A 27,934-nucleotide genomic window follows, 5' to 3' on the forward strand; every position below is an offset into this window, starting at 1 on the left:
ATGCAAATTTTCTTTTTCCTTTCAAGGTAGAATGTAATACATGGAAATGGATGAAGGACGCGTGCTTGGAGCTCTCCTGCCTTTGCAGGATGTGTTGGCATATTGCAAACACTTGAAAAATGCCAGAGCTATGTTAGCTCATTAAAAAAGTAACAAAGTCTACTTAATGATGATGTATCAGTGAGGTACCAAGTTTTTTTTTTTTTTTTTTTTTTGGTATTTCAGATTTGAATTTCATCAAAGTAATAAAATTAAAAATGAGTAGTGATTATACCTTTTCAGGATATCTGCATAAAACTCTTTTTTCCCCTTTAATTTCCTAATAGGGTTGTAATGATGTTTTTAGTGCTAACAATAGTATCATTATGATTTCTGATTCATAATTTTACTATTATCAGTGATATTGTTGATTTTAATTAATTAATTAGTTTTAAGATTTTATTTATTTACTTGACAGAAGGAGAAACAGTGAGAGAGGAACACAAGCAGGAAGAGTGAGAGAGGGGGAAGCAGGCTTCCCGCCGAGCAGGGAGCCCAATGCAAGGCTCGAACCCAGGATCCTGAGATCAGGACCTGAGCCGAAGGCAGACGTTTAATGACTGAGCTACCCACGTGCCCCGTTAATTTTATTTTAAACTTTTTGTCTGTTTATAGGATTTTTACAGACTGTGAAAGTGATCCATACGGACAGCTCTTTATATTGTTGCTTCAATGGAAATCCTATTACAGAGTTATGGCTAAGGGAAAAGGTGGCAACTCATCTAATTCACAACACATACGCATCCACAGACACCCACACACAAACATCCACCCACACACACCTATAAACACACGTAACTACCAGGTAGTCTCTTTTGACTCCTTGGTGCAGATAGCAAAGAAAATGTTGGGCGTTGGGTGAAGATTCATCTCTCTAGGTCTAGGAGACTAGACCGCTCTCCTAGAGTCTAGGAGACTCTGGCATTGACCCAAAATACAGTGTGGATTGTTTGTTTTTATCTCATAGGTGTGTTAGTGTCACAGCTAGACAGAAGTTCTTTTCGTTTTATCTTCTATCGTCCAATACCCAACCCATTCCCATTTTAGACCTTCTGCCAAGGGAGAGGGACAATTCCATTTGCTATGGACTCTGAGAGTGCTTGCTTCGGCAGCACATATGCTATGGACTCTGAGGGAATGAGGAGTAGAATGATACGTCTCCCTGAGCTTTGGGAAGTATGGTGCTTGCTGGGGGTAAACCCGGCCTTACACAGATGGGAGAGGCCAAGACAATGTGTGCTAAATAATTACCTCCCTTAGCTCCCTTGTGTGTAAAAACATGTAGGCAAAATAATAATTTCCGTTTTATTTTTTCCTTCTTTCTTGACCATCCTTCTAAGACTTCACATTGCCTTTCCTTTTCATGTCTTTGTGTTCTTCTCTCTGTATGGGCATCATTTGAAGGGCAAAGAGCAGCTGCTTACACATTGCATGTCATTTGGGCTGTCGTCTCGTGTGCAGGGTATTTCAATGTGATTGCATCTCTATTCAGCTACTGACATAAGTGGCAATGTTGCAGACAGGGATATTTGCTATTGAAACAAACAAAGCGTGTGGTGTTATAGATTTGTATGCAAAACCTTCACAACAAAACTAAGTAGCTATTTACTTTAAATATGCCAATTAACTGTTACTAATGTACAGTGCAATTCTAGGTTAAGGATGATTGATAGTAACATGCAGTGAAATGTTCTTAAACTACAGTCAGGAAATGTAAATGTACAAAATGGAAAGAACCAGCAGCTGACAGCACTAGTTACATGTTTCAAAACAACACTTTCAAATTGTTCCTTTATTGTTCTTTCATCCTTTCTCTATGCTGCACTTCTACAGCCTGATAGCCAACACTTAAAAGAAAGTTTCGGAAAAGAGAAAACGCTTTAGTACAAAGTAAACATCATGGGCTTAATCTCATTTGGTTCACTCAGGCAGAACTGTTAGGAACCACAGTGGGAGTTTTGCTTGACTGAAGAGAATAGTATTGTCTCTTTTAAATGTCTGACATTGAATCTGTTGCTATTACAAAACTAATTAAAAGGAGAGATGACTTCTCTGTTAGTTGCTATGCCCTGTCTCCACAGACACTCACTTCTTCATTTGCTCTAGACCAACAGTATCCAAAAGAAAAACAAAGAAAGCCCCAGGTGCTAGCCACATATATATTTTAAAATTTTCTAGAAACTAAACTTAAGAAGTGAAAAGAAACAGATGACATTAATTTAATTTTTTTTGAAGATTATTTATTTATTTATTTGACAGAGATTACAAGTAGACAGAGAGGCAGACAGAGAGAGGAAGGGAAGCAGGCTCCCCACTGAGCAGAGATTCCCAATGTGGGGCTCAATCCCAGGATCCTGGGATCATGACCTGAGCCGAAGGCAGAGGCTTTAACCCACTGAGCCACCCAGGCGCCCCACCTGGATGGCTCAGTTGATTAGGCATCTCTTTTTTTTTTTTTTTTTTTTTTAGATTTTTTTTATTAGATGACATTCATTTTAATAATATTTTATTGAACCCAATATTTCCAAACTATAAGCATTTTAATACAGAATCAACATAAAATACGAATAAGGTATTTTTGCATTATTTTCTTCATACTAGGTTTTTGAAATTTGGTGTGTGTTCGGTGCTTATAGTTTTAGCCAACTCAAAAGAAGCACATCTTAAGGTTTTGATAGCTTTCCTTGGCCAGAGTATACTGTATGGGATAGCACAACTCTATATATCACCGTTTAAGGAGCAGTCTAGAGTCTGTGATTAAAATGATTATTTTGGACAGTCAGGAAAAGCTGGATATGAATCCTGTATCAACACAATGATGCAATTGCTGTTCAATTCTGTCAATCACTGTGAAAACCTGCCCTGTTGTTGGAAAAAGATTAGTTAAATTCATAAACTCAGTTAGCTGATTGATGATTTTATAAAGCTATCTGGCTGTTAAATGTTACAATATTTGTGCTGGGGATACCATATAAATTCTTATCATAAAATCCCAAAATATAAAGAGTGAATTACTTAAAAAAATAAAAATATGTTGAGGGTCTTTTGATATACATCATTTAAATACTAGTTGAACATTTTCATGATGCATTTTTCTTCACAATAGTAAAAGTGTGTATTGTTAGAAAAATGATCAATAAGGCAGCTATTGTCCAGTGAACTCTCTAGGAAAGAAAACTAGATCTACTTAACTCCAGTTAATTATTTATTAACACTAACCATAAACTAAAAAACATGATCAGGCAAACATGATTAGACAGAAATGGGACCTCAAACAAAGGAAGTGATAATAAAAGAGGAGCTTTTGGGGGAGAAAGAATAGATTTTTCCAGAATCAGACAAATGGTATTAATTTAGTGTTTTCTGTATGTAACACACTGGTAAAGGCAATGACAAGAAGAACAACACAGTTATGTCACAGGTGTTCAGGTTTAGGGAAGACATTTCTGTGAGGAGAAGCCTCCGAAACAAACCGTAATGAAATAAGTGCTATAATTAAGGTAGGTAGTAGAAGTTCTGAGATATTCTGTAATTGTGGTGTTTTTAAACAATCATGGAGAATTGTGGAAAGGCACCCGTTTCTACTCCTCTCCTGCTTTGCTCTGTACCCCTCACCTCTGTTGGCTGCATTTCCGAGATTTCAGGGTCAGCTGACTCTACTAGTTTCAGCCAGCAGGAGATCCACTGGAAAAGTAAAGGCTGGAGAAAGGGACAAACCAGGTTATTTTCCCTGTTTCTCTGTCCTTCGGGGGATATTTCTGGAAATGTCTCAAGTAATGTCTTGTCTATAGCTGCCACTCCTGCTCTACATCTCTGTCACAGTTCCAAATTCCTCTAGGTGACCCTAACTCCTGGCCTTAGTATCACAGGCTCCTGCTTTTTCTTCTCTAGCCTAGAAGACCTGATGACTTCCTGCTCTTTCTAATCTCTGGATTGCCTCACCACTCCCCGTTCAATGAGACTTTCTGCATCCGTGTAAGCAACTCTCTGTATTAAAACTACTCCCTTCTGGGGCACCTGGGTGGCTCAGTAGGTTAAGCCTCTGCCTTCGACTCAGGTCATGATCTCAGGGTCCTGGTTTCGAGCCCCACATCGGGATCTTTGCTCAGCGGGGAGCCTGCTTCCCCTTCTCTCTCTGCCTGCTGCTCTGCCGACTTCTGATCTCTATCAAATAAATAAGATCTTTAAAAACATAAAAAATTAAAAAATAAAAATAAAATACTCTCTTCCACTGTTTTAAATACCTAGAGACCCACCTTTCTCTAGTTGAACTGTGACTGATACAGAATGAAACAAAGATCTTGGAAACAAAGATGTGCCAATTGCCAAATGAATTATTAAGCAGATTGCATAGACGCACCCAAAAGTAGGCAGTGATCACTAAGAGCCAACGTGAGTTTCTTAGCAGCGATCATGACCAATTCATTTTGCTTATTTAATTGGTGGTTAAAGAAATACTGGCATTAGTACATGAGCAGTGCCTTTGAAGTGATCTCTCATGATGTCCTTGTGGTTAATAGACACATGTGTGTTGGATGATACAGATTTAGTCAGGTTTATAGGCTGTACTGGAAAATACCTAGAGGGAACCATGGCTGCTTTTCAATATTTGAAGAGGGATTAGATTAAATCTTTGAAACACTAGAGGCTAGAGCCAGGATCAATGTTTGAAGTTCAGGGAATCTGATTTTGGCTCAGTAAATGGAAGTGCATTCTAAGAATTAGAATTCTTCAGAAATGGAATAGAAGCTCTGTGAGGAAAATAATTTCTGTCCCTGGTTGTATCCAGACAGATTTTTACCAGATTTATTTTTTTTTAAAGGGATCCTTGCATTGAACTTGAAATATATTATTCTTAAATTCTCTTCCAACCCTGAAAGCTGAAGAACTTATGGATATGGTCATCCATACTTGATACTAACGTGGTTCCAAATGCAATTTTGTCATTTTAGGAGACTTCGGAAGGAGCCCCCAAACCTGCACTGCCTCTGGCTAATAATCATTGTTAATATGAATAGTCCTTGTCCTGGTGAAAAACAATTAATCAAACTTTCTGGTTTATAGAAGCAGGGATAAAATACTTTTCTCTCATTTTGAGAAAATCAACGTGCAGAGGAAGGGGCACAAAGCAGGCACAAATACGACATAAACATCAATGGCTGTATTTAGAATATAAAGATATGCATACAGGAGATTTTGAACGTCTTAGTGAGGAATGACATCAGTCTTGTGTGAGTTGTCAGGACAAAACTTGACTTCGTAAGAAAGCTTTGTAGAAGATGAAAATTTTAACAGGTGTTTTTATCACCTGCTCTGACAGAAAACAGTTGAACTTCAGCTATAATCAATCAGTCAATCAGCCAATCATTCAACAACTTTTCATCAAGCACCTGCTATATGTCTAGCATCAGAGATAGCCACAGGCAAAATTTTTAAGTAGGAGTAGCTGTTTTCTTATCTCTTTTACTTTATCTTCTTATCCCTTACCCACTGCATGATGTCAAGCATTTGAAAGATTTCCAATGACCTCTAGGTCTCTTGAGAAAATATTTTGCAATAAGACAGAAAATATATCCCAAGTAACATAACTTGTTGAATAGAGATATGCATAAGTGAGTAGATGAGTTCACTTCTATTAAGGATTTTATTTGTTTCTGATGAACATCTTTAGAGTACCTGTTACAAACAAAGCACTGAATGAATTACATATTGTTCCCATTTTCGAAAAAGTTTCTGGGCCCATAATGATAAACCCATGCATACGGAGCTAACTGTAATACAGAAGTGCTGTGCTATGGTAACACAGAGGGCACGATTAATTTATTAATTCTACTGCTGTGGAGCTTGGGCAAGAGGAAGGAGTTGATGTGGGAGAAGCTTCATAAAAAGGACAGATATAAACTGAGACTAAGGAAAAAAAATACCTCTTTCTGCAGAGAGGAATAAGGGGAAGAATCCTATAAGCAGCAAAAAAACAAAAACAAAACAAAAAAACCCTCCACAATTTAAGTGGAGGCTTAAAGCTACTTGCTTTTTAACAGCTCTTAGGACTTCACTGGCATTAACCAGGGGTCAAAGAACCCTTGTGGGAATTGAGGGAGATATTGTCTCTAATAGACTCTTCATTGAAAGCTCTTATTCTTCAGTGTAGGGCTAGCCTGGTCCATTATTCTGCTACATACTAATATATTTTATTAGTAGTGGCTAATAATTACTCTTAGTGGCCTGATAAATTCGAAGAATAATGCACATTGAGTTTTCAGGTTTGAATAAGAATATTCAGTTTAAGCCTTAAACGTTAATTCTTTATTTCAAAACCAACATCTGCTAGCTCGTTTTTCAACAAGCAAGGTATTCATTTTGTAGAAGTGAAGTTATGTACAACATGACACACAATAATATTAATGTGCTCCTAATAAGACTTTTTTTCTTTAAAAACATATATTTATAACTTTATGTTCTCCTAACATTCTGATCTTTTAGCACGTGTCAACTCGTAGGGCAGCTGGCAAAGCAAGGCCACCACCCTCATTTCTAAATTTGCCTTTCCTCTTTTGGGCAGAAGCATTGAAAAGAACAACTTTCAGGCCAAAAGCAACCAGTCAAGAGGCTGGATACTCAGTAGATTTGCTACCAAAAAATCTACTTGGAGGATTAAACTCCAGGAGGCATAGCCTAAAGAATTTCTGTAATAAACCAGAAGGAAATTGCTGAAAGGAAACACTTAGAGAAAAAGATTACTTTCAGCTAGGAAGGTGTTTTAGTCAGAATTTTCCCAAGATTATGAAATTTGCAATTAATTTACAGTCAAGTTTTAATTTAGCTCCTAATTTTACTAGTTAAAATCTTGTTCTACTTTGGATCTACTGATTTTTCCATTCCAGAATGAGTGTCACTTTTAAGGGGTGGTTTAAAAACCAATAATGTGATCCATATTCTGCTAAAACTTTTAGTATAAGTGCTTTACTCAGATGTATTTTTTTCTTTCTTAAAAAATCTGATTTTAATTGCTAAACTCATTTTAAAAAATCAATTCAATAAAAAAAATTCTTCTATGGTTTCCATTTTTTTTTCTTTCTTAAACCCAAGGGAAAATGTGGATGAACAACAAAAAAAGTACTTTGTGTAGAGTCTTCTTTAATGTCTCATTTTGGTGATGTATGAAATCAAAACCAAATTGTTTGAACCAGCAAGAAGGCTAAGTTTGAATTATCCAGAGTGCTTGTGTTTTGTCGCTGTTTCTTGTGATGATTTTATTCTGTTCCTCTGGTTTGAACCACCATATTAACATATACTAAGTAAGAGACAATTTTTAAATATGCATGTTTTGGTTACTAAATCTACCTCTAGTTTTGTCTGTGTCAAAAACTATTCTGGAATTTCTAGTAAGAATGCTTAAGACAGGATGAGTAGAAACAGCAGCTAAAAGGGACCTAAATTAGATGAACAGGAGTTTATTTGGTAAATAAAGTCCATCTTTTATGATTGTGCTCTTTAGGGGAGAAAGTAATTTGAGTACCTTATGATGAAAAAGTATTTGGACAATTTAATCAAACCCAACAAAGAACCCGAGTCACTTATCTGCATATTAAGTGTGTATATTATAATGCAGTCAAATGGACTGGATTCTAGAACTAACTGAAATCACCTGTCATATGGTCACTACCAGTAAATGACTGGAAGAGATGGAATGGTTCAGAATCATTCACTGTAGAGTGTTTTTAAGGAGAGATTTCTTTCTGTCATCAAGTATTACTTAACACCTTTTTAGTTATAACAGTAGTCCATGTCAGACTACCTTAATTAAAACATAAAAAACTTATTTTAAGGATACTTCACATAACACAAGGGGAGAAAATACAATAACTGGGGCTCAAGACAGGCCGTAGCTAGGAGTCCTGATGGTAGTAGCTCTTGCTCTCTCTCTTTCTCACTCTCTTTCCTCAAGCCCTGATTCTCTGGTTCTAGGTGCACTTCTGTTTCAGTCTTCTCTCTGCCTCTCCTAGCCCATGATTCCCAAATTTACCTGTCCTTTGTTTAGCAAAGTGGTCCTCAGAACAGATTTGGAGGAAGGAAAATCAGTCAGATTGCCTTTGGTTTAGGAAAGGTGTTGACCCCTAGTTACATAGAAGGTGGCATCTCATGTACAAATGTAGTTGCCAGGTTTTCATCTCCAAGGGAAGCAGGGGAATGTTGACTTCTAGAAGAGGAGTTGTAGTAAGTGACAGACCTCTCAAAGGTAACCCATGAAAAATACAATCAGTTGAATTATCTTAAAGACACACCTACACGCACACATAGATACAGCCTATAATTTTTCTGTTACTGTAATGTACTCACTGAAACTTTACTGTGTAAGACATTTTAAAATATTTTGGCAGCAATAAATTTTAGGAAATTTAGTACAGAGAGGTAACATATATAGGGGGAAGAAGAAAAATTGGGGGGCATGACAGATTTGGGTTAATTTTTTGGTCCCTCCATGTAGTAAGGGAGCTGGAGGTAATTATTACAGCTCCACAATCTCAGTTTGCATCCCTGTGAACTGGGGAGAACAATACGTACAGGAGTTCTGCTAATTAGCAGTAGTATACGTGCGATAGCAAGAACAGTGGCTAATCTGTGCCAAAGTCAATAAAAGGAGCTGTCCTGACTATGTTTATATTTAGTGTAATTTGCAGTCCTATCAACAGCAGCTTGAAGTCAAATGAAGTACGTATATGTTGTTGGTTCAAAAGAGGCTGCTTTGAAGCAGCTCTTGGAAAACTTGAAAATGGAAAAAACGGGGAAAAAAACAGGGAAATTAGTATTTTTTTCTTAAGATTAAAAAAAAGCAACTCAGAATGAGGGAGCTCAGAATGAGGGAGGTGAGTAAAGTCATTTTAAAGTTGTCTTTCCCAAATTGTCTTTATTACTCCTTCCACAAAATGGTCAAATCTGCCCAATACTTAAGGTGTTATGTAATATTTTCTTTTTTTTTTTTTTTAAAGATTTTATTTATTCATTTGAGAGAGAGAAAGCACGAGCTAGGAGAGGGGTAGAAACAGAGGGAGAATCAGACTCCCCACAGAGCAGGGAGCCTGACTCCTGCTTTGTCCTGTGACTCTCAGATCGTGACCTGAGCTGAAGGCAGACATTTAACTGACTGAGCCACCAGGTGCCCCCTGAGTTTTTCTTAAATTAACTTTATATCAGTTGACCATTTAAAATGTTTTAACCTCATCTTTGTAATCCTATTATTGAAATTAAGATTTGATATCCTTGTTATATGTATTTTTTCTAATAGTCACGATCATGAATGTGTAACTATTCATACAAAGAAATGCTCATCTTTTTAACCATGTAAAACGAGCCTATTGGAAACACTGACTTCACAAGTGTAGCAGACCTAAATCTGAATGGAGACTTTATCATATTTAAAGTAATAGGTATGTCAATTTGGGACGCCTGGGTGCTTCAGTGGGTTAAGCCGCTGCCTTCGGCTCAGGTCATGATCCCAGGGTCATGGGATCGAGTCCCGCATCGGGCTCCTTGCTTGGCAGGGAACCTGCTTCTCTTGCTGTCTCTGCCTGCCTCTCTGCCTGCTTGTGTGTACTCACTTGCGCTCTCTCTCTCACTGGCAAATAAATAAAATCTTTAAAAAAAAATAAAGTAATAGGTATGTCAATTAAAAAAAGGGAGTTGGTCAGTCTGAGGACAGAGCAGGAGTGAGACACCTCAGTGAATGTCAGCTGACAACCTTGGCCCTCAGTGGGTACAGGATGTCCTACCAGGCCTAAGTGATCAGCTGGATCCTTTGACAAGTTTATCCTTGTTTCCTCTTTTGGAGACAGACATTTTAGGCTGTCAGAGAAAGCCATTTAACTTCTTTGTGATTTAGTTTGTTCATTTTGTAAAATAGAGATATAATGTAGTGTCCAAAGTATTGACATGAAAAACAGTAAAATAATGTCCCTCATAAATGGTACTTTTACTCTGAACCATGTTGGGTAGTCAACAGGATTTACCAAGCTATTTGAGTTCTTTTTCTCCTGGAAAATTAAACAAATTAGCAAGAAGGTCTTACATGTCCATCTTAGGAGCTTTGTTAGACAGCAAACAACAGCCATGTTAACTTTAATGAACTCTGATAGATGATTAACTTGCAAGTTTTTTTTTTTTTTTCTTTTTCTTAAAGAGAGAGAGAGAGCACACACACAAGTAGGGGGAGCAGCAGGCAGAGGGAGAACCAGGCCTCCTGCTGAGCAGGGAGCCTGATGTGGGGCTTGATCCCAGGACCCTGGAATCATGACCTGAGCCGAAGGCAGACACTTAACGACTGAGCCACCCAAGTGCCCCAATTAACTTGCAAATTTTAAGGAAGACCCTGCTCAATGGTAAATTCACCCAAAGTAAATTCTCCTCTGAGGTGGACTCCTGGAGGCTAATTGTTTTCTGTAAGCATTAGGCTTCAAAGGCTTCCAACTCTTTTCCTGCATGTATTTTGAACAACTATTTACTGAAATCCAGCTAGAAATATGATGTTACCACTAAGAAAATTACAAAAAAGAGATTCCTGGATGTCAAAGACTTTATCATCTACCTAAGAGATGCACAAGTACATATATGAATTTTTTTTTTTAAATTCGTACCAGTACTTCTGCATTTATAACTTCACAGTAATCCCGTGTTACAGTTGCAAAATTGAGTTGTAGAGATTAAAATGACTGGCTGAAAGTGTATCATGAATGTTTAATAGTAGAACTAAGACTAGAGTTCAAAGTTCAGGATTCTTTGCCTTGTAGATTCAAACCACAGGAGAGTCTCTAATAATACAGATACTAGGGTCTCTCCCACAGATATTCCAGATTCAGCAATTTCTGGCATGGACCCGGGAATCTACATATTAGTAAAACCCCAGGTGATTCGGATACAGAGCTTCGGCTTTGATAAGCACTGCATTGGATCATACACTGTTTCCAAAAAGTAACCTGAGCAATTTCAAAACAACACACCAGCATGTTTAAAATGCTCTATTTTGAAGGATGTCGGGACTCCAGGGGTGAAGATGCGGACAGGGGAATAGAGGACATCTTTGAGCAGACTGGTGCTTGCTAGGCACACAGAGGAGACATTTTGGTTATCCGGGATTCCTTCAATGACTTGGACAATGTCTGCTGATTACTACTGTCAGCGCACACAAGAAATCCCAGGAACATTTGCCCTGGAATTCTTATCCTTTTTTTTTTTAAATAAAAACTGGACTCAAAATGTCTTAAATTAGGAAAGAATTCAGCATCAAATGTTTCTTTTTTGCCCTTATATGGATTTTTCTGAAAGCTCTGTCTAAAATACCGTGTTCTTTCTATGTCATATTTATTGTGAACAAAGGCAACAGGATTCTGCCCTTGGATGCCTTTCAGGGGAAGAGACAGAACAAAACAACAAAACACTTTATGTTTCTTTTCAACGGCACAGATTTTTATCATGTTAGGGTCAGGGTTGAGTTCAAAATGTTGCTCATTTGGGAGTGAAGAATTTCTGTTTCTCAGATGATATGAAAAATCATAGAGTCAACAAAGTAGAGGAAAACATAGTTACTTTGCAATAATTGTAAATTGGAAAACTGTACAGATTTCATTATATTTGAGTGGACATTTAAGCATGAATACTTATCTTTAATTCATCTCTAAACCCCAAAGTGGAGGTCTATGACTGTGGCAGGCAGGATTTGTTTAGAAGCCTGACTTTCAACATAGACATCTCTGTTTACTGGGAGCCACTATGGGATTCCCCCTCAGGGACATGGAAAGTGGCAGGAAGTGACCTTTCAATTGGGCCATTGTCTAAGGAAATGTTCCAGTCATCTTTCCCCCAGCTTAGTTGGATTCAAATAATCAACACATTTGTGCAGGAAGGAGGGAGCCCCAGTGAGGGCCAGTCCTCTCCAAAGAGCCCTTCCTCATTGGTTATTCCCGTTTGCCTAGCATTTGTCTAGCTTTGGTAAATCTCTGTGATTCAGCATTTACAGTGAATGGTTATTCCTGTTCCCCAAATCATTCACTCACTTTGTAGCATACCTAAGACTACCACTATTATAAGGCAGAGCCATTTGTCCTCTATGGCCTGTGCCATCTCTTAACCTATTCCTTAATTTTAACACACGTGTGTCTTCTCTCCTAAGTAGAATGTATATTTCTGGAGGATATACATCATTCTTCTAATTTTGAAATGTTTTCATTTTTATGTTTTATTAAATTTTTAATTCCAGTGTCGTGAACATACAGTGTTGTATTAGTTTCAGGTGTACAATATAGTGATTCAACAATTCCATAGATCATTACTCAGTGCTCATCATAAGTGTATTCTTAATCTCCTTCACCTATTTCACCTGTTCCCTCTACTCACCTCTATATGCTTTATTTTAAAGGAGTGTCCTCAGTTCAAATGATGTTTTTTTCCAACAAAGCATTTTTTACTTGAAGCATACCTGAAGCATACATGGTTCTAAAAGATACATATAAAGCCTTCCATCCAAGAAAAGTAGGAGATACACTTCCTTTAAGTACACACAGAAGAATCCCCTGGTTAAACCACATGAAAGGACACATAATGAATATTTCAAATTTAAGAAGACTGAAATCATACCAAGTATATTTCCGACCACAATGGTATAAAACTAAGGGTCAGTAGTAAAACAGAGTTGGAAAATCTGCAATGCAAATATTAAATATTTAATGTAAATATTAAACACTCTACTCAACAAGCAGTGGGCCAAATAAGAAAGCAAATGGCTAATCAAAGTATGTCTCTATGGTCATACCATCCTGAATGTGCCCTGTCTCATCTGACATCGTTTTTATTTTTTATTTTATTTTATTTTATTTTATTTTATTTTATTTTATTTTTTTAAGATTTTATTTATTTGACAGAGATCACAAGTAGGCAGAGAGGCAAGCAGAGAGAGAGAGAGGAGGAAGCAGGCTCCCCACCGAGCAGAGAGCCCGATGCTGGACTTGATCCCAGAACCCTGGGATCATGACCTGAGCTGAAGGCAGAGGCTTTAACCCACTGAGCCACCCAAGTGCCCCCTCTGACATCGTTTTTAATTCAGAGCTTCATGCATAGTTATCTCTCAGCAAATTAACAAATAAGTACATTTGCAGTGTTAGTGATTATGATCAATGTCTTCTTTTTCCCTCTGCCTTATGCTCCAGGAGACCTTTCAAGAGACTTGTCTTTGAAATGAGATCTGGTGTCAGTCTGTGTCTTTACTTCTGGCATTAGTGCCATTGTGTACTTTATATATGCAGTCACCTATTCACAAAAGTGAATGAACTAAGGAAGAGCCAGAGCTGCTGGTCAAAATTATGAAGAAGGCAAGATTTATTTTGAGTATCTTCTACTTCTACCCAAGGTTGTTGACTGTGTTTACTGAAATACTCACTAACCTTAGGGACACACCTCATTCAAAATTTTCCTTACCTGTCATTTGTCAAAATTTACCTGGACTAGGGTCACCTGGGTGGCTCAGTGGGTTAAAGCCTCTGCCTTCGGCTCAGGTCATGATCCCAGGGTCCTGGGATCGAGCCCCACATCGGGCTCTCTGCTCAGTGGGGAGCCTGCTTCCTCCTCTCTCTCTCTCTCTCTGCCTGCCTCTCTGCCTACTGGTGATCTCTGTCAAATAAATAAATAAAATCTTAAAAAAAAAATTTACCTGTACTATATTTCAAATGCCCTCTTATCTTGCTGTCTGCTAGGTGATAGTGCTTAGGAATGGTTGAATGAAATGAATGAATCTTTGTTAATTTAAGAACTAGCTAATATAGTAATTCTTCTCAAGAATCAAAATACCTTGGGGCACCTGGGTGGCTCAGTGGGTTAAGGTCTCTGCCTTCTGGTTCAGGTCATGATCCCAGGGTCCTGGGATCAAGTCCCGCATCGGGCTCTCTGCTCAGCAAGGAGCCTGCTTCCCCCCTTTCTCTGCCTGCCTCTCTGCCTATTTGTGATCTCTGTCTGTCAAATAAGTAAATAAAAAATAATCTTAAAAAAAGAAAGAATCAAAATACATGAACTCTGCTCCAGATCACATGTCAAAAAGGAAATGCAAATAAAAACAACAATGGGAATACACACACTTATTAGAATGGCCAAAATCCAGAACACTGACAACACCAAATGCTGGTGAGGTTGTGGAGCAACAAGAACTCTCATTCGTTGGTTGTGGGAAAGCAAAATGTTGTATCGCTTTGGAAGACGAGTTGTCAATTTCATCCAAAACTAAGCATACTCCAACCATGTGATCCAGCAATTGTGCTGCTTGGTAATGTACCCCCAAAAGTTAAAAATTTACATCCATACGAAAACCAGCCCATGGAGGCTGGAAGCCACGAAGGTGTCCTTGAGTAGGTAAATGAACTATGGTTTATCCAGACAATAAAATACTATTCAGCACTAAAAAGAAATGAGCTGCCAATCTCATTCCAATGGAGGAAAATTAAGGGCATATTACTAAGTGAAAGAAGGCATTCTGAAAAGCTATATACTGTATGACTCAAACTCTGACATTCTGTAAAAGGTAAAACTATGGAGACAGTAAAAAGATCAGTGGTCGCTAGGGGCTGGTGGGAGGGAATAGGGAGAACACAGAAAAGTTTCAGGGCATTGAAACTACTCTGTATGATACTGTAATGGTAGATACAAGTCATTATGTATTTGTCCAAACCCACAGAATGTCGAGCTCCAAGAATGAACCCTAACATAAGCTATAGACTTTGGGTGATTATAATGAGTCAGTGCAGGTTCATCAGTTGTATCAAATATGCCAGTCTGTTGGGGCTCTTGATAATGTGGGAGGCTGTGCAAGTGTGGGGGTATGGGGTGTACAGGAAATCTCTGTACCCTCTGTTCCAGATCGCTGAGAACCCAAAACTGCTCTGGAAAATGAAATCTATTAAAAAAGCACTGGGTGTGGTACATGAACAATGAATCTTGGAACACTGAAAAAACAAAATAAAATATTTAAAAAATGCCCTCAGTTTAAAGGCTCTTTAGGAGTCATGCTAAGTATATCAATTTGTTCCTAAAATCTCTTAAATGTATTCCTTCTTTTCTATTTGCATGGTTGCTGTCCTGATTTTGGTAAAAATCAAATTGGGGTTTTTTTTTGCCTTCTCTTCTCTCTCAGCAGCCCATCCTATATAATCTGTTGTCAAATTAATCTTCAAAACATCTCTTTTATCATGTCACTCTTTGGCTGAAATTGCCCTCCTTGACCTCCACTGTTTACATTGCCTGGACGGCAGACATAAACACATAAGCAACCTTTTTCTCCTTCATGGAAGACATTAATAATCAATCATGCTCTGTTTCTCTTAGAGCCAGTGGCCTCAGAATTCTCAACACAGAGTTCTAATGAACCGCTGTCAATTGCTAAGAGATAGTTTTGATCAAACTTCGTTGTCACACTTGGACTACAACAAGAAATCCAGAGTGAAAAGCCCACGCCCAATGAAGTCAATGTAAGCTGATCCCACTCTATCTTCCAGTGGATAAAGGTTTGAAATTTTTCTGCTCTGCTTTAGCAAAATTCAGAACCCAACTGTCTGGTAAACATGCTTTTTTCTGCTCTGGGCCTCTGTTTCTGAGCTTACTTAACATGGCCAAGGAATTACAGCTGATGTGTAGCAGCACCAAGATATCTACCTGGCTATCTGCTGTCTAACCATGGGAAATTCATACTTTGTCCTCAAGTACAGCCTTCTGCCTGGAAGATGCTCTCCCTCTCCCAAGACTAATTGACAAGTTTCGAATTTTAGTGAATAATATAAAAAATTGAAGGAAAGTGATAATGTCATGGTGCTTCAAAGGAAGAAATGTGGTTGGTTTATTATAAGTAATCATATGATGCACAGAGATTGGAGTGGTATTTTATCAGTAGAAATATGAAGCAATCACAATGGACTGTAGGGGAATAATAGAGAAGGGAAGAGAGACTCTTGGAGAATATAATATTGTAGTTCTGAGGAAAGTAAGGGGCAAGGGCTCCAAACCTAGAATAGGTTATCACAGAGGAAAAAAGGCAAAAGGAAAGATGGGTAGCCTGTTTTAAGTGAAAACATGCTAAAGAAAAGGCATAATGAGAAAATGGCTGATATGAAATGACCTTCTCAGTTTAACTGAAAAGAATGTAGTTCATACCACACATCTTCCACACTAATAAAACTGCTGTCACCTAAACTGTTTGCTGAATGGCAGTGGCTAAGAAGCCAGAGCAAGCTAAGGAAAGGTTGGGAGCCATGAACATTGCCTTTGGTGGGAGAGAGCTTTTCAATTTTAATCTTTAGGCATTTGCATTTAGGAGGGAAACTTGAGATGAACCAGCAGTTGTCAAGTGTACCACAAACCCTCAAAGTCCTCCTGTATAGGATTGGTCCTGGAAACAGATCTTACTGGGGAGGAAAAGGTGAGGACATGCTGCTTCTTCTCAGTGCCCCATAGTTTTAATTGAGCCTCAAGTGAATTTCCTTAGAAGTCAATGGCTGCTCCATGTCCCAGAAGGGACAGGGGAAGTGTGTAAAACGAGATGAGAGGTGGGACCGTTATTCCCAGAACTCTTCTGACTTCTTTTTAGACCCTGGTCAAGGATAGAGCTGTTTGTTGCAATAAAATACCCAGTAGCAGGAAGTTGAAAAGGAGGTTATACTAAAAAAAGACCCCCAAAACAAAACAAAACAAAACAAAAACCCATGCTAATTTTAGCTCCATTCAAAATCTACGGAAAAAAAAAAATCAATGTTTACAAAATTAAGATTAATGGGCTGCCAAAATTCAACTCATTAGTTAACAACAATGTAGTGATGAAGTTTGTGCGGGCTGGATTTAAAGAAAATTAAGACTATATCATTGGGAATGCCCGTTCTCTTGCATTTGGCTTAATGGTTATGGACTTTTCTACTAAGAGTACTGGTAGCCAAAGAGTGAGTCTAAAAATCTCTAAGAGTTTACCCACTTCACTTGACATGGAGGGGGTCTTGTCAGGATATGTTGAGTGCTGAAGATCATGGTTATTACAGCTTAAAAGCTTTTGCAGATATTGATCTAGACATTAGAGTGACCCTCCTTGTGTAGATAAAATACTCCCAGAGACTTGAAGGAAGTATACCAGGAAAAGGCAGATAGTGAGAATTCTTTTCTTTTTGACAAATAGGGTACTCTTTTCCTCCTTCAGGAAGTGATGTGTTGAGGAGACGGCTCTGGAAGCCCATAGGATGGGGACTCCCTGGGTGTGCTTGTGTATAAAGGTCTTGCTTTATATAATGTTTGCTATGCTAGAAGCGGGCATATGGTAGGCTGGCCAGGGCAGAGGGGGTGATAATTGGAGAACATAATGAGAGGACTGAGCCTGTTTATAACACTAAGCTGAGATAACACAAGCAGAAATTCCTAGCACAAAGTCTGGCACAAAATAGGAGTAAAATGTTCATTTGGTGTTTGTATTGTTGTAATCACATTTATTTATTTTTGTTCATCTTTTAGAGTTCCTTTATTGCTTCATCAGGGTATCTGAATTTACCCTTCTGACTGGTGATCAATGCATCAGAAAAAATGACATTTTATTTCATGTAGGTCTTATAACTAACATTGGCATGCAAAAGCTCTGTGATTTCAGAAAAGAGTGGTAAACGTTTGTCTTTGAAAAGTCTCTTAGAGTTCTATGGAATGTAAATCTGGGTTTCCTTGAGTCTATTCCTCTGCCTGATAACTGGACAGGGGCCTTTAGAATCCTCTGGTTTAATAATGTTTACGTGAAGAAACTTTTCTCCCAAGTCGCAGAACTAATTAATGGCAGAGAAGGGCTTAGGGGCCAGCTCTTTTGATTTCTGGGCCAATATTCCTTTTCTTAATAGAAGATTAGAGATTTTTTTATTTCTTGTCTAAGTCTTCTGAATAGCCTTCTGAAGCTATGTAAACTGTAAGCTGGCTAAAACCCAAGTTTTCCAGAAGGGACACCTGTCCTTACAAGGTGGTGGGAGAGTGACAGTAGGATTGTGTTTTCATTGCAGTCTTTCCTGGCCCATTTGCTGACTGTCGCAGTCTAGTCCAGAAGGATGGTTGGGATTAATGGATCTATAACTAGTCCCTCCCTGGGCTGTCATATAACCACAGGTGTGGTTTTCCTTTTACTGCAGATCAGCTGCCAAGAGACTGCTCCAAGTGAAAACACATTCCCTTGAGGCATTAGGGAAGATGGAGAGGGCAGTTTAAGATTCCAGAGAGCAGAATCCGAGTTCTCTGAGTGGATTCTAACCATACTTTTGTGATTGCCCATCCTCAATCGGCCCATGCTTCTGAGACTGCTAAATGCAGGATGTGAAAGAAAGAGTATTTCCTACACTTACATCCAGTGTATGTTTACACATATTTGGGAGGAGAGCGAGTGATGCTGGTCTCATGAAGTTTCTATATATTAAGGAGAGATTGGAGGGTTTAGCCGAGAGAAAGGGGAATACATTACTGGAGTAGGGGAAGAGAATAAATAAGAACCAGAGCTAAAAATAATTTCAGGTTGTTAATCATGATAAAGCTGATTAATTTAAAAGAAGTTAAAAGTGCAGATAAGATCCTGGGTAGCTACATTATCACAGAATCTTTGAGACCACAGTTTCCAGTCACTAGATGTTACCAGAAGAGTTAATTAGCCCAAACAGTAGCTGCTAGTTCTTTAGCTGTCTTCAACTTGAAGTTGGTTTTATTTATTTATTTTTTTTAATAAGTTTTAAAGCTAATTAGGATACACCTGGGATTCATGGCTAAAGTCAGTAGAAGTTTTCCCCGGGGGTTACTTTTTATATACCAACATTTAAAAAAAGGTAAAAATGTCAGATGAAAAACAGGATCTTTTAGATTCGCACACAGAAAAAATGGCATAACCATTTCAACTCAGCAGACCACAAGGCCAAACAAGCTTTGGCTAGAATTGAATGCTGTGTGCGTCTGTTCAGAGAAGAGGATGCTTCCCAGATGTGTCTGGGGGACTACCTGCCTCACTCTTATTTATCATTAGCTCTAACACAGGATGTGGTGCCACTGGTTGGTAGTCTGGAAATGGCCTGTTTATTTGTATAGATCTGTAGAAGAGACTCAATAGTTGTAAAGGATGGAAGGAGGCAAAGCAGCTTGGAACTCACAACAAAAGGAAACCGGTACAAAAAATTTAGATAAAACAACTTGTGACCATGGGATCTGTTCCTTGTGTCTACTGAACACATACCAAATGGAGTTTCTAGTTTCAAAGAAAAGCCAATTCTTCCTCCCCACCTTGTGGCCCATGGTTGTTGAACATCCAGACATCTATCTATCTATCTATCTATCTATCTATCTATCTATCTATTTAAAGTTCAGGGAACCTTGGTATGCTTCCCAATGCTAGGACTGGTTCCTTTATGAGTTTCATAAAGAAGACAGTTTTCTCCCAGAGCTGCATAGGCTAGTGCTCCCCTGTTTCTACGAGACCTTCTGGATAATGTTGCTCACATTAAAGCCCCGTAACAGGCTGGAGAAACAGGTTTCTCCAAATATTCAGTGGGGACAGTGTTACTGCTCAGTTCCTGCTTCTGTTGAAAAGTTACCCTGCAGGTGACAATCTCCTGAGAAGAGATATACCTGAGGTGAGTCTAGGCCCTTCATGGGACTTCCTGTCTGCTATCTCCAAGATGCAAAAGTTGATTTCCAATTGGATACTCTTGAACACTAAAACTTTCGTACTGTCAATTACTAATTTTGTCTAACAGAGTCAGGGGCTGAGGAAACTTGGGAGAAATACTTTATGCTTTTCCTATATTCAGGAAACGAATAAACAAATAAGCCCCAGTGCCCAGCACCTAGAGGAACATTAAATGAAGAATACCGATGGGCACAGAGAGCTAAGAATTGAGGCTTATGAGTGACAGAGCTTGTGAGTGACAGAATCAGAACTTGGGTCTCTTCTAGTTTCATGGTCTTCCCACACCCCTATGAGGTGCCACGTGGCCTCCCATGTTGCCATGCGGTAGTCAGGAAGGAAAAACTCTAGGCAGTGTGGGATGGTAGTGTACAGTTGAAAAGCTTTGCCTTGTATAGGCACATTTGGCTCATATATAGTTGACTTTCTCCAAGGGAAAGTTTGGGGGAGGCCAGGGTGTATTTATCAGCTCTGTCTTTTCCACCCTTGCCTTCCCGTCCCCAGAAGCAGGGCATGTGGTTGCTCCCTGGCACAGGGAATGCTTGGATATGGGGGACCACCCAGGCTGTACACCCGTGACCACTGCAGAAGTCACCACAGCAGTGGCCGGGAGAATGGGCTGGCTTTGAAGTTCAGAGATGGGAGGACCAGGGCTATTTCTGGTTTGGCCTGAGGTAGCTCACACTTTGTGTAACACTGCCTCCAGTATCTGCAAACAGGGAGACACCATGCTCCATTGATGACATCAAAAGAAAAAAAAAAAAAAACCTGTAAGTCACAAAAAATAATCTTCCGTGTGTAGCAGTTCTGCTGTTGGTGGAGGTGATGGTGGCAGAGGGTAGGGAGTTAGTCATTGATTGCGTGTTTGTGAATATTAGAGCTCTGTACCACCTGAAGTTGAGCAATTTATTTCCCAGTCTGACACTTCAGAAATGCTGGCCAGTCTTCACATGATGCAGCTTTATACATTTCCAAAAGTGAGTACGGAAATCTGCCTCCAAGTGTAGCTAAATGACACTGTGTGGACCTGTGGCAATTTTAATGTAATTGACAGGATTAAGTTCCCACCATTTGCTAACCCTGTGACCCTGGGAAAGTCCTAACCTCCCTGCCTCAATGCCTTATCTGTAAAATGGAGCTAATGCTGCCTACATCAGCAGGTTCTTGTGAGGATTAAATGACATATTGTGTGTAAAGTCCTCAACATGTTGACTAGCTTGTACAACTAATCAAGAAATGCTTATTCTTATTACTTGTTAGGCAGGTGGCTTTATTATTCTATGAAGCTTTTTGTGAGAGTGGCTCTTAAAATGTGGAAGTCATTGGAAGTCCAGCCAAGCTTGAGACCGACCAAAGGGATATGGTTTGGCTCCATTATCTAAGCTCTGAGCCAAGCCGTCAAAAAGGATTGAACACATATTAGAAGAAAAAATATATTAAGTGATGAGGTGGGTGTGACTGAGACCATAAAGAATCAATGCCACAATATTATTATTGGTTTGGCTCTTCATCATCTATAAACATTGAGCCTGGTTTGAGTGGTTCGGTTTCAGACTCATTGACAGATTCTTCATTTTACTTTTAAACTCTTGGGCATATTAGGGAAAAGATTTATACATTTTTGTGCTCTATTTTAAAGTATCACTATGCATGGCCCATGCATACATCTCTATCTTTGTCTTGTATTTGTAAAGCATGGCCAGGTTTTTGATCTAATAAGTATTGTGCTTTCCACACCAGATTCAGTTTGAGACTGAAGTAGATGACAAGTAATGAAGCGATTTGGTTTATCACATTGTATCAGGAACCTAGAGAGTAGAAACTTTGTCCCTATTCTTCTGCTCCCAGGATCTGTGCTCCCCGAGGTTAAAGGTGACCATGAGCAAAGATGTCTTTTTCCTTATTTGGGTTAAGACACATGATACTCCCACGAAAGAAATCATGAAACATTCCTTTGGGAAGAAGCATTGTGTTTGTGTTACTTAGAACGTGAACCTCTTCTAGGGCTATGCCTGTCTGCTTTGTGCCAATAAGTTGGAAGCCAGTTAGGAAAAAGAGAAGTTACATGATCTAGACCTTGTAGGAAACGGAGGCAGTGACTCTGATGAATAATGCAATCTAACAGGTTGGAGAGGGAAAGAAAATGAAGGCTTAGTAGCACATTGAGAAATTTTGGAGGGAAAAAAGGTATAGGAATATTTCCCTAGAATATTTAGTTTTCTTTTTAATGGCTTTAGTCAAATTTTTCTAGTTTTTACTGCATATCCTTTGCTATCCAGAGGGTTTATGCCTTATGTCTGTGAATTGATTTTTGTGAGGGCAACATCTATTTATATTTGTGTTTGTTCAGTGCCTAAGTTCAGTACCTGGTATTTACTTAAATTTTTAATAACTCACTGGTATGAGAACTTCTTGACTAATTACAAATACTCTCCGAGTTATTGCAAGAGTCTGATCATACCCTGCCCCTCCATCCTTGAATTCCAAACAGACTGAAACAACTGAGGTGTGCACAATTCTTTGTTTCCTCAACTCATGCTTCTCAACATGCTTTAAAATCATTCTTTACAAGCATAAAGCTTATCTAACCATCTTTTTCCTTTCGTAAGATTTACAGTTTTCTTCTAATCTTTTTTTTTTTTTTAATTTTATTTTTAGAGGTGATTTAACATATAAGATAACTTGTAAGTATCAGGCCAACTCATTTGTCTTGTTTCAGTTTAGACAAATGCTAGCACCAAGTTCTCTTGCTGCCAAAGCATAGATTTCATGCTGTTCATAGTCGTTCCTACCGAGGGGACAATATGCACTCGATTGCCAACACTCCACTGGGACTCTGACAAAGGAATTTTATTGTGCTCACTTTTAGTTGGATACAGTGAAACCCTTGCCCGGGCATGGCGGTGGCTACTGCTCATGTCCCAGAATTGCTGTGTGGTCAGGTCAGGGCTTTTTTTCTTAATACTCTCTGGATCAGACTTTCTTGTGGGTTTGTGTGTGGGAGGCAAGGCAGACACTGTGTGTCAAAGACAGGCCCTCAGCCTCTTGTGTAGGGAAATTACTGCCACATGAAAGTAGGGCAAGAAGCCAGGGGCTGTCCCAAAGTCTTTGCTTTGGATAATTTGTCTTCTCTCCTGTGAACAAGAGCACTTATGCTGGGGCTAGAGAACTGTGTTCCTGGAACAGGAGCTCCCTACTGCCAGCCTCTCAAGAGTTGAAATCCAAGCATCTTTGGATGCCACATTGTCATGTATTGTAGCCAGATTGCCTAAAGGAATTCAACCATTGAAAAGGTCGCCTAGCGTAGCTGTGTGTTTAAGGTTACCAACCTAAGTCAGGAGTAAATGTTTCCATCAAATCTAATCATCCCTTCTTGGGCACACAGAATCATCTTAGTAGGAATTGTAGCTAATACTACGAATTCAGTGTGAATTGAAAAGAACTCAGAAATGGTTGTGAGTGTCTATCAAAGGATGGTAAAAGTATAAATTTATATCAAAAAATACCCCATGCATGTTGTGAAGACTGACCAAATCAGAGATCTTTGATTCCACTTTTAAACTCATTGACTATTTATATATGAAAATAATCACCCCTTTAGTTGAAAATCACAACTTTTAGTTTGGGAATTTAAGAGTCCTCTGATGAAAGCTAAAAGAATCTCTTTAATAATCAGGCGGGGTGTCTGGGCGGCTCAGTTGCTTAAGCATCTGAATCTTGATTTCGGCTCAGGTTATGATCTCAGGGTCGTGGGATTGAGCGCTTTGGACTCTGGCTCAGGAAGGACTCCGCTTGAGGAGGACTTCTGTCCCTCTCCCTCTGCCCCACTCCCCGCTAGTGTGCCTGTAGGCTCACTCTCTGGTCCTCTCTCTCTCAAATAAAGAAATAAATAAATCTAAAAAAAAAAAAAAAAGGAAAAGAAATCTAGCAAATCTCATTGTCTTTGTGACCAATGCTTCTATCCTTAGGTGATTTGATTTTAAGAAGATAAAGGAGCAACAATAATCAGAAAGACTGCATTACTAGAAGCATCTTGAAATTAAGAGGGAGCTATGTAGAGGATTTCTGCTGCTAGTAGAGAATAATTTCCTCTGCCTTTGCATTATTCATCTCATGTAAATTTTGAGAAAGTTCATCACTGTGATTATTATTTCATTTACTACATTTTATATGTTTATAGCACAATTTCCACAGTAGGATCTTTTTTCTTTCCAGATTAACATAAATGTGTGTATTCTGGATGGAAAAGGGAACCTTCTTAGAAGCAGGTACTTGACACACAGCACCCTATCTCACTGCATTCAGAGCTTACTGCAATATGACCATCTCTACCATGAGATCTAGAGGTGGGCTTTTCAGGCCTGATATCTATACCATGTTCTTACTTATATACCTACAACAGTTAATACCTACTGCAAACACCAGGTAGCATACAGATGGTTTAATATGCTCACAACTACCCTGTGAGATGGGAATATTAACCCTAAATTTTGTGACTGAGATTCTTGGGTTCATTGACTTCCTCAAATTTATACAACTACTAGAATGGAAGGGCCAGGATTCCAAACCGGGGTTCTTTGATGGGAGAATCCGTGTCCTTTTTACAATCACACTCAATGCAGGGAATTCAGCCTCCTTGAAAGAAATTCTGGACTTAGAAGCAGCCAAAATGAGGTTATGCCTAGGATGCCTAGGATGACTTTGTGTGACAGTATCCTGAAACTGCTTTCTGGGCCGTCTCGGAACTCTCCTGGCTGGGTTAGTTTTATAGATTCACTCAACTTCAGCATTGGGAAGAGGCTTCAAAGTCATCCAGCCCAACTCCCAGGAGGCTGTCGAGCCTGTGCTGGATGCTGTCTAGGTTCTCTTGAGGCAGGCTAGTCCATTCTTTCTTGGGACAGCACAAACTCATAGGAAGCTCTTTATCTTCGGCCAGAATAAGCTGCAGAATAAGCCTACTCCATCTTCTGTGTTACAGTCATTCAAATATTGAAAGGAATTCCAAATTCCCTCTATTTTTGTTTTTTTTTTCTGAGCAGTCCCGGTGCTTTCAACTGCACTCTGTAGAATATGGTTGTATTTCTTTTTTGACCCCATATTCTCTTCCGTGAATACTGTGCAGTCTTACAAGGTAGCATTAAGAACTAAGCACCACGGCATCAGGACTGATTTAACCAGCGCAGACTGGATTAGGACTGTCATCTAGGAATTTTACATTCGTCAGCCACACAAAGTATTGTGATTTAATTCTAGCTGAGCCTCCTTCACAATATATCTTCATCCCAAGAGATGTGGGTCTCAGCCTCTGTCCAAACTCAGGAATTCTGAAATCTTGCCATAGCTTCAGAAAGGAATCCTCAGAAAAGAGGGTCAAAGTGCATATGTTGGTTTCCAGGAAAATAGGCAAGGAGATGGAGAGGCCATTGTTAGCATAGGAGGTATTTGTCATGTACTCTGACTCTCTAAACTTGTGCCTGAGTCTTAATGGCGATAAGGCGTGGAGTGACAGGTCAGAAGTAATTGAACAGAAATTGTATTTTCTCTAATGTCTAAGAGATACTAAGAGACAGAAGGCAGTGCTTCTTCTAACAGGCTGTGATTCCAATGTAAGGGTCAGTGATTTTGCTCCTCTGTTAGTTCTTGCAGTACTCTGGGACATAATTCACCATGGCCAGAATGGATTTGCTGTACGCAGGAGTCATCCTTCTAACCTGCCATGTCCATAGGTATGTGAGGATCTAGGGTGAAAGCTGAGAGAATAATATCCCGCCGATTTATACTCAGAAGGTGGGGAATATTTTGTGTCTCTTAGTGCACATGTGTGGGTATTACTGACACACAATGGATTTTCTGTTTGTTTTGTGAATATGTGAGATGATACAGAATGGTTTTCAAAAGTTTAAGTTGAATACACGAGTAGTATATTATGTTCCATTTCAATTGGTAGAATAGGTATAATAAAATTTGTGTAAAAAGATAATCAGATATTTATTTGTTGAATTCAGTTTAGATACTCCTAATGGATGGCTCTAGGATATTATATGCTCTCTGAATCAGATTTGAATTAGTGACCTAGTTTGTAAAACCCCCTGTCCCATGTTCATCAAGGGTATCACTGTATTTAAATTTCTAGTACATTTAAAGGTAAAACAAATCATATTTTCATTTTAAAGGATTGTTTTAATCTTATATGATAGCCCATATTTCAACAATTTAAGAATAGTGGAAGAAAAAGTCTTAAAAGTAAAGTGCTTTAAGATATCTGCATATGAGATATAAACATTTTCTCATCTGCTTGTGTGTGTGTGTGTGTAAACTTGATCTCCTCGAAGCTGTGTTTAGAAATGAGATAGGATAGGAAGGCACAGAAGCACCTGTGTTGTATTGACAAATTTCAATGGGCATTTTATGTGAGGGTGAAATAATTGGGCCCATTAAAAAAATTGATATGTTTCTATCCTGAAAAAAGCCTGCAATATTTCCATATCTGGACTTTCCCAAAATGGCCATATTTCCCACCTTCTCAGTGTAAATCAAACTCGTATATATTCTGTGCACAAGCACCCATGCACAGAAAAATTCTGAAAGAGAAAATTCTTGAAAGACCCAGAACAAAGAAAGAGAAGAGGAGTCCTTTAACCGTAAAGCTGTAATTTATTAAGTGTCTTTAGAATTCATGTAAGGGGCCTCTCTCTTTTTTTCTTCTCTTGTAGGTCTCTAAGTCCACTGATGACAGGAAAATCTTCAGTGGTTCCAGAGACAAGCTGCTGGAAATCCTGCACATTTATCTTCCAGGAGGAAGTGAGCTGGTTAGGATAGAGGTCCCTTCCGGAAGAACCTCCCCCAAAACTTTAAAGGACTCCAAATTAAGCCAGGTCCATTTCTGGGACCCTAAAGTGGCTCATGAAAGTCAGGGGCCACTTGATTAATGTTAGGTGATTTCAAAAGCCTTAAGATTCTAAGGGGAGAGTAAAGATGGGGAAGGTGAGGCTGAATAAATTGTGAGAATCTATCAAATAACAGGGCATCTCTTTAATTCCAAGCATCATGTTCTATCTCACTTTGTATCTTTCAATTAAAAAAAGGAAAACGTGTCTTCTTTAAAAACATATTTTTTCCTCTATTAATATTCAGTACTTAATATATGAATACAGATCCATCATTCTTTAGCTCTAGGTAGATCACAACCTAATTTACAAATTCAAAAGCGTAAGTAAGATCAACTCAATTGCTCAAGGCCATGTATTTGCAAGCTAAGAGCATGCATTGAACATTTCCTGTCCTTGGACTGGTGTACTGGGCAATGCTGCTTTTCTCTAAGAATTTGTTCATCTATTGGCTTTAACACAATTTTGCTTATCAGTTGAAAACGTTTAACCTATACCCACTCATGTAATATAAAGTATAAAATTAAATCAATGATCTAGAAAATTCAGGGCAAAGTAGTTTAAATCATTTTGATCTTCCTAAAGATTTTGATTTCTTTTTAACCTGAAAAAATACGTGATTACTCAATAGCCTTAGCTCAAAAATATATCTGACAGGTTATTTTTATTTGTTTGGTTTTCAGAAATCATATTCGTGCTTTCTACCCTCTGTAGTTTTTAGCAAAATGAATCAAAGCCACTCTGTACCCAAAGATAACACCACTGTTGTCTTTTTTTTTTTTTTAAACATTGCAGGGCTTTACCTCGAGAGCTACGCAGTAAATTTACAGGGAAAGAAAAATTTTATTAAATTATAACTGAGAGGAGCTGATTTTTTTACATAGCAAACAAAAAATTCCTTCATGAAAGGCTATAAAACCCATATTATTTACCAGAGAGACCTTTCCTGTCTCCCAGGTAAACACTTACAGTGTGTAGACTTGTGTAAATACATATTTAGGAGTGGCTAAATATGGTGAAGTATTTTTAAAGGTGTATTTACAAAACTGAATACATATATTGGCATTTTGGTATGTGTATGTATGCTGCTCTGCTGTCTATTCAAAATTCTAGCAGGACTCTGGTAGATACACCTTGGATATAGGGACTGAATTTCAAAACATTCATCTTTAATAAAAATGACTAAGGACAGGTCCTTAAATCACTTCAAAAGGGTGAAAATTTTCAACTAATGGAGTTCAGGTCTTTCTTGCCAGTTTGACTGGAGGAAAATTGTTTCAGAAAAGCAGGCATCATTCTCAGAAGC

At 38.7% G+C, this 27,934-nt stretch overlaps 1 long non-coding RNA gene across 1 annotated transcript in view; it reads left to right on the forward strand.

Annotated features, from left to right (window-relative positions):
• Positions 1-26,758, forward strand: part of LOC309862223 — a 147,570-nt gene extending 120,812 nt beyond the window's left edge. The window contains exons 4-5 of the long non-coding RNA XR_014310360.1: positions 25,379-25,467; positions 26,455-26,758. This is a non-coding gene — a long non-coding RNA (uncharacterized lncRNA). The remainder of the gene's footprint in view (positions 1-25,378; positions 25,468-26,454) is intronic.
• Positions 26,759-27,934: the final 1,176 nt, after the last annotated feature.

Source organism: Mustela nivalis (assembly GCF_964662115.1).
Source record: "Mustela nivalis genome assembly, chromosome: 3".
In the NCBI taxonomy this organism is placed as follows: domain Eukaryota; kingdom Metazoa; phylum Chordata; class Mammalia; order Carnivora; family Mustelidae; genus Mustela; species Mustela nivalis.